Source organism: Polyodon spathula, chromosome 4 (genome assembly GCF_017654505.1).
Source record: "Polyodon spathula isolate WHYD16114869_AA chromosome 4, ASM1765450v1, whole genome shotgun sequence".
Lineage (NCBI taxonomy): Eukaryota > Metazoa > Chordata > Actinopteri > Acipenseriformes > Polyodontidae > Polyodon > Polyodon spathula.
Genome location: NC_054537.1, coordinates 84,190,344 through 84,200,249, shown reverse-complemented (window position 1 = coordinate 84,200,249; position 9,906 = coordinate 84,190,344).

Here is a 9,906-nt window from a genome sequence, read left to right as displayed (position 1 = left end):
CTCTGACAATGGTTTGGCTAATCTAATGACAACTTTTATCGCCTGCGACCAAATCCTGTGAGGATTGCCCCGTTTAACAGCCCTGTCAATGTACTATCAACGTTCTGGCAACTGCCTGGCAACTCGATTGCTTAAGTGGACTGCAATCCTACTACAGGCAACAGGTTTCAGCAATATCCAATCAGAGCGCTGGTGTGTGTCACGTGATTCTGTCTGCTACAGTGAAAACAATAGTTAAAATGGACACGAAAGTTGCAATTACGTGGACGCAGGACAAATAAATACTTCTCAGTTTTATGAAGGTTGCTCAACACACCTTTAATTTGGTAGAATTATGATAACAACCAATGCTGGAAGAGTTACTTTTAACAAGTTTAGTTAAAATAGTCCAAGATTAGTGCTAATCAGGGGCTGTGATACTTGTCACGAGAGTTAAAGAACTAGGAACGTCTAATTTCCCTTAGCAATTTAACTAACAGGAACAAATTAAGTTCATATTTCATACAGAGACATTATTCATTACCAGGTACTGGGGGGTTTCTGTGTTTTTTTTCTTTCTTTTTTTACATTTTTTTTTACTAACATTGCTGTTTTCTCTGTCTCAACAATAGTTGGGATTGAGAGAGTATTTTAATTGCATAAAAGCACAAGAAACTGGAGTGGTGGAGTGCTGGGCAGGAAACTGACTCCAGGAGCTGAACTAATGTTTAGTGACCCAGGAAGTGGATACAAATATACTACAAATTGGGATTTGCATAAAAAAAATTGCATAAGCACATCAACAAAAATAGTAAGTACTGGTAATGACAATGTTATACAAGTCACTTGTGTCCTTTAAGATTTACAAATCTGATAACAAATACAAAATAATTTATCAGAGTTTTCAAGTTTTTGGGATAATCTGGTTAAAAAGCATCATGCATGTCTAGGACATTGTATTATTTTAATTCCTCAATCCCTTCCAATGGAATGATACTTCTATGGTTTTCAGACAGCTTTCACATTCTGAAAGTAAGTTAACCATTTATTTGGATATAGTTTTGGATTGTTATGTGTTGATTGGATGGATTGAGCACTCATGAAATGTGAACAGTCATGTATTTGTGATTTGTGTTTGCACACTACCTGTATTATCTATGGCATTTGTCTATGCATGTATTGTTTGTTGTCTTTTACTGAAACGTGTTCTATGAATGTACAACCTTCCTTCTTCCAGGTCACTTGAAAACCAGCTGTGACACGATCTCAAGAGGTGTAACTGGTCAAATAACTTAGATGAATAAATATGTAAAAAAACAAAACAAAAAACAAGCATTTTCAACAAAGATACATTGACAACATAAAAATCTTAGATTTACACAATGGTAGCACTTACAACAGAAAATAGAGGTAGCATGCTAGATATAACTGGAGCATTCTAATAGTCCATCTCTGTTTCTTTATATATCCAAGGATGGTTACATGTGATTATTTGTTAAATGTGTTTAAGAGTCCCTCATAACACAAAATTGCAACACTGTAACATAAACTTCATTAAAAAAATGTGGCTGGTAAAAGATGTACAATTCTTACATTCAAATCAATTAATTTTCAAAGAAAGGCTGTAATTATTATAATAGAAGTATGTTATATTATTTGTTTAACAGCAGGATTCGATAGTATGGTTTTAAAGACTGGAAGCTAAAGGCTTTATTGAGTGATCTAAACACAGAGCTCACCTTGGTGCTGAGATTTCAGGTATTTGGCAGCCACAGTCTGGAAGTATGTATATCAGCTTGTATATTGCATTTACAATTTAGATCTATACAACATGTACAGTATAAACAGATTACCATATTTTGACATTATTCTGAAAATGTAGAGTATGTTTAATAATTATAGGGAAGTACTGATGTACGGTAGCTCTGTGCCCTGTCAATGGCTGACATTTATCTATTTTATTTATTTATTTGTTTGGCCCTTGCATTATTAGTTTTGATGTAATGCGATATGCATTTCTTAACATGAGATTTGCAATGGGATTACAGGAGGCAAGGGGGTATTTCTATCTCAATAAGATGACCATTCTTCAATATGTCCCTTGGATTTGATGAATTTTGACCCATAGAACGATACTAATCGTACCAAACTGGCACTGGCCTGCCTCGTACAGATGTTCTACACTTGGAACGCTCATTTCCAAAATCTAGAAAACTATAATATGATAATGGCATGATCACCTCAACATTCTTGAAAAAGAACGTTCCACTGTGGTTGGCAGAAGTTGTTGTAAACTTAACCATTGTCTTCTTTTATTTTACTGAATCCTTTAAATCTAAGTTAGACATATTCAGAACTAAGGCCTGTCTTAGTATTCACTTTAAGAGACAGTATCATGTCCATATAAATTATAACAATATCTGTAAGATGTATTGGACCTTGCTGTGCTATTTCCTATCTTCCAAGATCACTTGAAATAGCTTTCACTACTTTTTGGCATTATAAAGTGCTTTGACAACTCCAATCTATCCTGGAGATTGGTCATATTGATTGGTTTACATTTTAGGTTGCTATCCCGGAATTGGCATCTTCATTCATTCCGGTCAGGTAGTAGCCCAGTGCACCACGATAAAAGTCAGTTGATGCACTATTATTCTCACCCTAAAAGTATATTTTTGTATATTGTGGCAGCAAAAAAAAAAGGGTAAAAAGAGCCGAATGGAATTTCACTTTCCTATTTTTATAAATATGTATTTCTATGATTATTATTATTAGGGCTACAACATTATAACACAAAAAATCTGCATAGAAGCACAAGAGAATAAAGTGCAGTGGTGGAGTGATGGGCTGGAACCTGACTTCAGGACCTGAAATAATACTGTTTGATGACCCAGGAAGTGGATAGAATATCCTACAAATTGTGATTTGCATCAGAATGTTGCATGAGCATATCAACATGAATAGTAAGTACTGGTAATTATTATGTTATACAAGTCACTTGTGTCCTCTAAGATCTATAAATCTGATAAAAATGAAATTTAACTAGACTTCCAACTTTTGGAAGTCTGGTTAAAAAGCATCAAGATTTCCATATTGTTTGGGTAAGGTGTCAGATGATGATGATGGCGTTAGCTCAACCATTTATCTCAGTCCAATTTATGTTCAAATGTATAATGTCTAGGACATTTTATTATTTTAATTTGTCACCTATAATTAATCCCTCCCAATGGAACAATAATTCTATGGTTTTCAGACAGCTTTCACATTCTGAAAGTAAGTTAACCATTTATTTGGATAGAGTTTTGGATTGTTATGTGCTGATTGGATGGATTGAGCACTCATGAAATGTGAGCAGTCATGTATTTGTGATTTGTGTTTGCACACTACCTGGATTATCTATGGCATTTGTCTATGCATGTATTGTTTGTTGTCTTTTACTGAAACGTGTTCTATGAATGTACAACCTTCCTTCTTCCAGGTCACTTGAAAACCAGCTGTGACACGATCTCAAGCGGTGTAACTGGTCAAATAACTTAGATGAATAAATATGTAAAAAAACAAAAAAAAAAAACAAGCATTTTCAACAAAGATACATTGACAACATAAAAATCTTAGATTTACACAATGGTAGCACTTACAACAAAAATAGAGGTCGCATGCTATGCAGATGTCTCTGTTTTTATTTTGACAAGGGTTTACAACAAACTTCTAAATGTCATGCCAGAGTGTCATTTTGTAGTAATTATGGAGGGGCTTTGCTAATATTTCATACAGCACGCATCATAAGAACATACCAATAACTGCATTTAAAATGGTGCTTACAGATTTTACATGAACTTCATAAAAAATATAACTGGTAAGAGATGTACAATTCTTAAGTTCAAATCAATTAATTTCCTCCAGGCCTTCCACACTTAGAATGTGCATTTCCAAAAACCAAAAAACTAATATGATGATGGTATGACATTAAAATTCTTGAAAAAGAACGTTCCAGTGTGGTTGCCAGAAGTCATTGTAAACATAGCCATTGTGCCATCTTTTATTATACTGAATCCTTTAAATCTAAGTTACAGACATATTCAGAATTAAGGCCCGTCCTAGTATTCACTTTAAGAGCCAGTATCATATCCATATAAGGTATAACAATGTCTGTAAGATGTATTGGACCTTGCTTGCTGTTTCCTATCTTCCTGGATTGAAATGACTTTCAGTATTTTTTCAGCATTATAATGTACTTTGGGCAACTCCAGTCTATCTTGAAGATTGGTGATATGTTTACATTTTTGGCTGCTGTCCCGGAATTAGCCCAGTGCACAATGATAAAAGTCAATAGATGCACCTATTATTCTCACCCTAAAAGTATATTTTTGTAAATTATGTAATATGCAATAAGAGCAAAACAGCATTTCACTTTCCTATTTTTTATAAATATGTATTTCTTTGATATTATTATTATTATTATTATTATTATTATTATTATTATTATTATTATTATTATTATTAGTTTATTTGGCAGACACCTTTATCCAGTCTGCAATGTTGTAATAAGTGTTGCTTTATTAGCATAGTGCAAACTCTGCATTGTCTTTTATATTTGATTTTGCCTCTTAATCAATAATTTGCAAATATTTATACAAAATATGATTCTAAGAACTTATACTTATTTTAGTACTACTTATACAACTTATAGTTCATTGCTACTCATTTTAGAAAAAAAAGGTAGTGTAATTTTAAATATCACTTTGAAAATACACAAAGAAATAGCTGGAGGCAGGTCTCTCCAAAATAGGAAAATGTTTGTCAAAGCAGAAAGGCATGAACAACAGTTTAATTGCTGTGTTAATCTGGAAATGTGGGATTCATTTATATTGTTTGTTAAACTTTAAAAAATAAAAGTACCAGTTTTACTAGTGCCATTAACAGACTTACATTATGCTCATTAACATGAGCATAACTGTAAATAGTGGGTGATTTAAGCCCTATATGTAAATAGTGTGTGATTTAAGGTTGGCAGGGATGGGGTTAAACCCCCCCCCCCCCCCCCCCCCCCCCCCTTCAAAAACGTGTATTTACCCCGGTAAAGGATTAGATAATTAGTGCTAATTGGAGAATGGCCACAGATATAAAAGGGGAGCCAAACGCTCCATTTAGGAGGAGGTAGTTTAAGAGAAAAGGCTGAGAGTAGCAGGCTGTGCTCGCAACTATCACACAGAGGTAGCCTTGCCCGGGCGCAGGTTGCTTTTTGTTTGTATTGTTGTTTTGTTTGTTTAAACACTTTATTTGTGTTTAATAAAGGTGCGCTATGGCTCTTAAACTTCAGCAATCCCGTTTCTGAGTCTCCTTCCTGATGGCAACAGGCCTTGGGCACTGTGCTCTCCATTTACAATAACCATTCAGGAACATATCCATAACCACATGCAGATATATAAAAACTACAAATCTTTTGGCATTGCAAGCTAATTACATGGCCAACTCAACAACACAGTGACCTTGACAGACATGTTGATGTAGTTTCATTTTGCTTTCAGTTTTCATTCACTCTCAATTTGCTGCAGAAAAAAACCAGCACTAAATGATTTTTTTTTTCTCTCGAGAATATTCATATTGCGCTTCACAGGCAAATGAACAGCAGTGCGTTACTATGGTTTTAAATGGTACAAGCCAGGCATTATCTGTTCAACAGAATGATTAACATGAGCAAAGTCAAGTTTAATAATGATGGATGTGGATTACAGCAGTTTTGGGATGTTTTTTCTATTACTAAAAATACCTTTTCTGTCACTACAAGTATGTTTATTACGTTACTCTGTTACTGTGGTACTGATCATCAGTATGAATATTTGATAATGACCTACAGCACTTGAGAGTTGGTTAGTAGGTGACTGGCCCATGTAATGGATGACAGTTTTTGAAAATGTTCCATTCAGTAGGCCACTCAATCAAATCGGCTGCCTGTAAAATCTCAAACAGACATCATGATTAAAGACTGAATCTGTGCTAATAGAAGACAGCTGTACACCTGCTTGCAAAGGGTAAAGATAACATGATTCATACCACTTTCTTTGCAGGCAGCTGCACAGAAGTGTTTTATCATGAAGTTAATGATGCTATGTACCTATAGGTACATTTATGAAAGTAGCCTACAGTTTACCTTTGTATATAGTGAGTGCAGTAAAGCAGGAAGTGATGCTTAAGAAATAGCTAAGAACAGTATTGACTCATGTTTTATATTTGCAATTACAAACTTGTAGTTGACACTAACGTATTGACCCGTAATGTGAAAAAAGTATTTCAACCTCTAAGCATTGTCTTCTTTTAAACTTCTCTGACAGAGTCTGACAGAGGCTGATACATTTAGTTTGGAAGAATTTTGTTTGTTTGGACATTATTACTAGGCAAACACAGGCATTTTAAAATGTGTCTAAATAGGGTTGTGTGGCAAAGTGGTTTGTAATGTGCAGGTGTAAAGATGATGCAGTGCTCCAACAATAACACACAGACAGAGTTCATGGTGCAAACAGTTCTATTATTTTCCCGGTTTTGCACCATTCAATAATAGCTGTGGCAACTACACAACAATGTGTAGTTTGCACAGCAAAATAATACTGGGTTTCAGCCCCGAAACAGTAATAAACAAAGGCAATGTCCAGGCATGGCTCTGCGTCCTTTCATGGTGCTCCCGTGCTAGTGGTGAATACACAGTGATTAGTGACTTGGTGCAGTAGTTGTAAACCAGGTTTAATGCTGGCTTGACAGCAACAGCTTGCGGGTATTTAGCCAGCTAATAATTACAAATAAACAGTTATAAACACAAACAAAATACAGCACTCTTATCTATGTACTCCTTTTACAGGTCCGTCAGTAACCATAACAAAAGGAACAGATTGCTTGGCCACATCCCCTGAAATACCCTTAGCCACACCTGACACATCGCCTACCGCATCAAGGCGATGACCTCTGGTATTGTGGCTCCGCCCCCTTTCTAGATGACCGACTTCCAACTGACACTGGAATGAACTGTCAAACCATCCAGTCCGGGGCACACTGTTCCTGTTATACCGTGCCCTCACAGGTTGGGAGGGAAATTGTTGACCAGGATTCATTTGCTCTCTGTCACGGGTTGAGATTTGGATTCACAGCCATCCTTGAAGGATCTTAGCTCCGAAGAACATCGCCCGCAATTGACAGACATAAAAATGTCATGGAGAAAACAAGACTGTTAACTTAAAATATCATTTATACGTCAAAGAAAACAGAACACTAGCTAAAAATTAAAATTACAAAAACAGTTCACATATTACAACATAACCTCAGCAAGTTGTTTCTGATAAAACGGATGAAGTGCATTATTTTGTGTTTAAAAACAGCAAAACATGTCTTCAGTACAAATATGCCTTTTGATAGATCTGTTTTTAAATATTGTATGATTAGTTGTAGTAGATAATCAGGAGTTTTTATTGAAGAACTTCATCTAGTTTTAGCAAGGGCTCTGAATTTATAATCTCATACTGTTCTCAATAAAATCTATTAACATTCTCAATATTCTTCAATGCTAAACTCTATAAAATACTACTGTATGTTGCTGTCTGTCTTTTTCTTTACCTGTATCCAGTACTTGTATTCCCTATCTAGGAGCGGGCCAGGGCTAGTACAGGCAGGATTGGAAGGGTTGCTGGTGCAGAACTGCAGAGACAGCAGCCACACGTCACCAACAGATGTGCCTCCTGTGCTGTGAGATCTTGGGATCCCAAACGAGAATAGCAGAACTGAGGCATGTTATTGACCTTCTGATGCAGGACAACAACTGTTTGGTCGCACAAGAAGTTGCGTCGCCGCACAGGGTTTAAAAATCAATGAAACTTCCCTTATAAACATACAGTGTGTTACCAGTCAAAAGTTTGAGTACACTTGCTGGAAACTAGGTTTTTTTCATAATTGACAATGTTTTACGTCGTATATGTCTCTGTAAATACTTGAAAATAAAAACACGTTACAATGTACAAAACAAAACATAAGGAGTATCAAAGCAATGTTCAAGACAATTGAGAATTGTCTCTAAATCTTGGATTCCTGAAAATATCCACCCTTTGCCTTAATAACAACCTCACAAACACGAGGCATTCAGTTAACAAGTTTCAGCAGGAAATCACCCGACAGCTCTTCCCAGCTCTTCTGCAGCAATTTCCAGAGATGTAGGGCACTTGTGGGTAGCTTTGCTTTGACTCTTCTGTCCAGTTCGTCCCATACAAGTTCTATGGGATTGAGGTCTGGAGACTGGGCAGGCCAGGTCATTAGATTGAGTTGTCCTTCACGTTCCTTCTTCGCCAGATAGTTCTTGCACAACTTTGAGGTGTGTTTCGGGTTATTATCTTGCTGAGGAATGAAGGACTGCCCAACTAGCTGTAATCCTGATGGATTGGCATGCCTCTGAAGTATGCTATGATAGCCATGCTGGCTGAGCGTGCCATGGACTTGGTAAAGATCACCAACTCTGTCACCAGCAAAGCAACCCCAGACCATGACACTGCCTCCTCCATGCTTGACAGTGGGAACCACACATGCAGAACTCATGTGTTCACCCTCTCTGCATCTTACAAATACTCGACGGTTGGACCCAAATATTTCAAATTTTGACTCATCTGTCCATAAGACCGACTTCCACTCCTCAAACGTCCACTTTCTGTGTTTTTTGGCCCAGGCAAGTCTCTTCCTCTTATTCTGCAATCTTAACAATAGTTTCTTTGCAGCAATTCTTCCAGTTAGACCAGCTTCATGCAATCTCCTCTGAACAGTTGATGTTGAAACATCTGTACTTCTAGTAGGATTTAGCTGAGCTTGTATTTCAGGGGCAGTTAATTGCCAGTTTCGCAGACTTGTGACTCGAATAAACTTGTTCTCTGATTCTGAGGTCACCCTTGGCCTGCCTGACCTTGTTCGGTCCTCATGAGTGCCGGTTTCTTCAAATTGTTTGATAGCCGTGGCCACAGCAGTTACAGACACTTGCAAAGTTCTTTCGATTTGTCTTAAAGATTGACCTTCATTTCAAACTGAGTGTATTTTGCCATTTTCTGCTCCCTTACATTCAGGAATGACAAACTTGTGCCTATGCTACCTATATTTATAGTAATCATGGACTCTCACCTGTTAACATAAACTGGTGACAAAAGGTTAATTAGGTAACATGCTAGTTAACTCAGAGAAGATCTAACAAATACACTTTTATACTTAGGCCAGTGTTCTAACACCGTGTTATACACTTTTCAGACTTTTAACTGACTTGTGCTTCAGACTGAAATCCCCTTGCTTTGGGTGACCATTTCATTGAAATTGACAAGATTTAAATACAATTTTTGAATGCAATTCACTTATGATTATCAGCTTATACAAGTACACGTATCATATAATGAAATATTAAGTGTTTTTGGACAAGTTTATACAGTTAAAAGCATAGCTGATCATGAAAAACCTGGTTTCGAGCAGGTGTACTCAAACTTTTGACTGGTACTACTATATATATATATATATATATATATATATATATATATATATATATATATATATATATATATAATGTAAAAAAACAGTGGTAACCAATTTTACTGGAATTAAAACCAAAAATAGGTATACACTACTTGTGTGCAAAGCATATCCCAATCACCCAACAGCTTACTGCATTACATTCCACACTCACAGCATTTCATTCAAGCTCTCCTTTCCATTTGCTTAAACTACCTTTTTATAACCCAAGATATTCTTAATTTCTCATTCAGTCCCGGTTTGTAGTTAACAAGCAAGTCAAACTCCAGCGCATTCTACATGGGGATCTTTTAAAAAAAACGTGATCAAATAATTAGTGCTAAATAAAAATCATCAATAAAGAAACACACATGAAGTTTTAATAATTGAGTTGTGAAATTTTTTTATAAT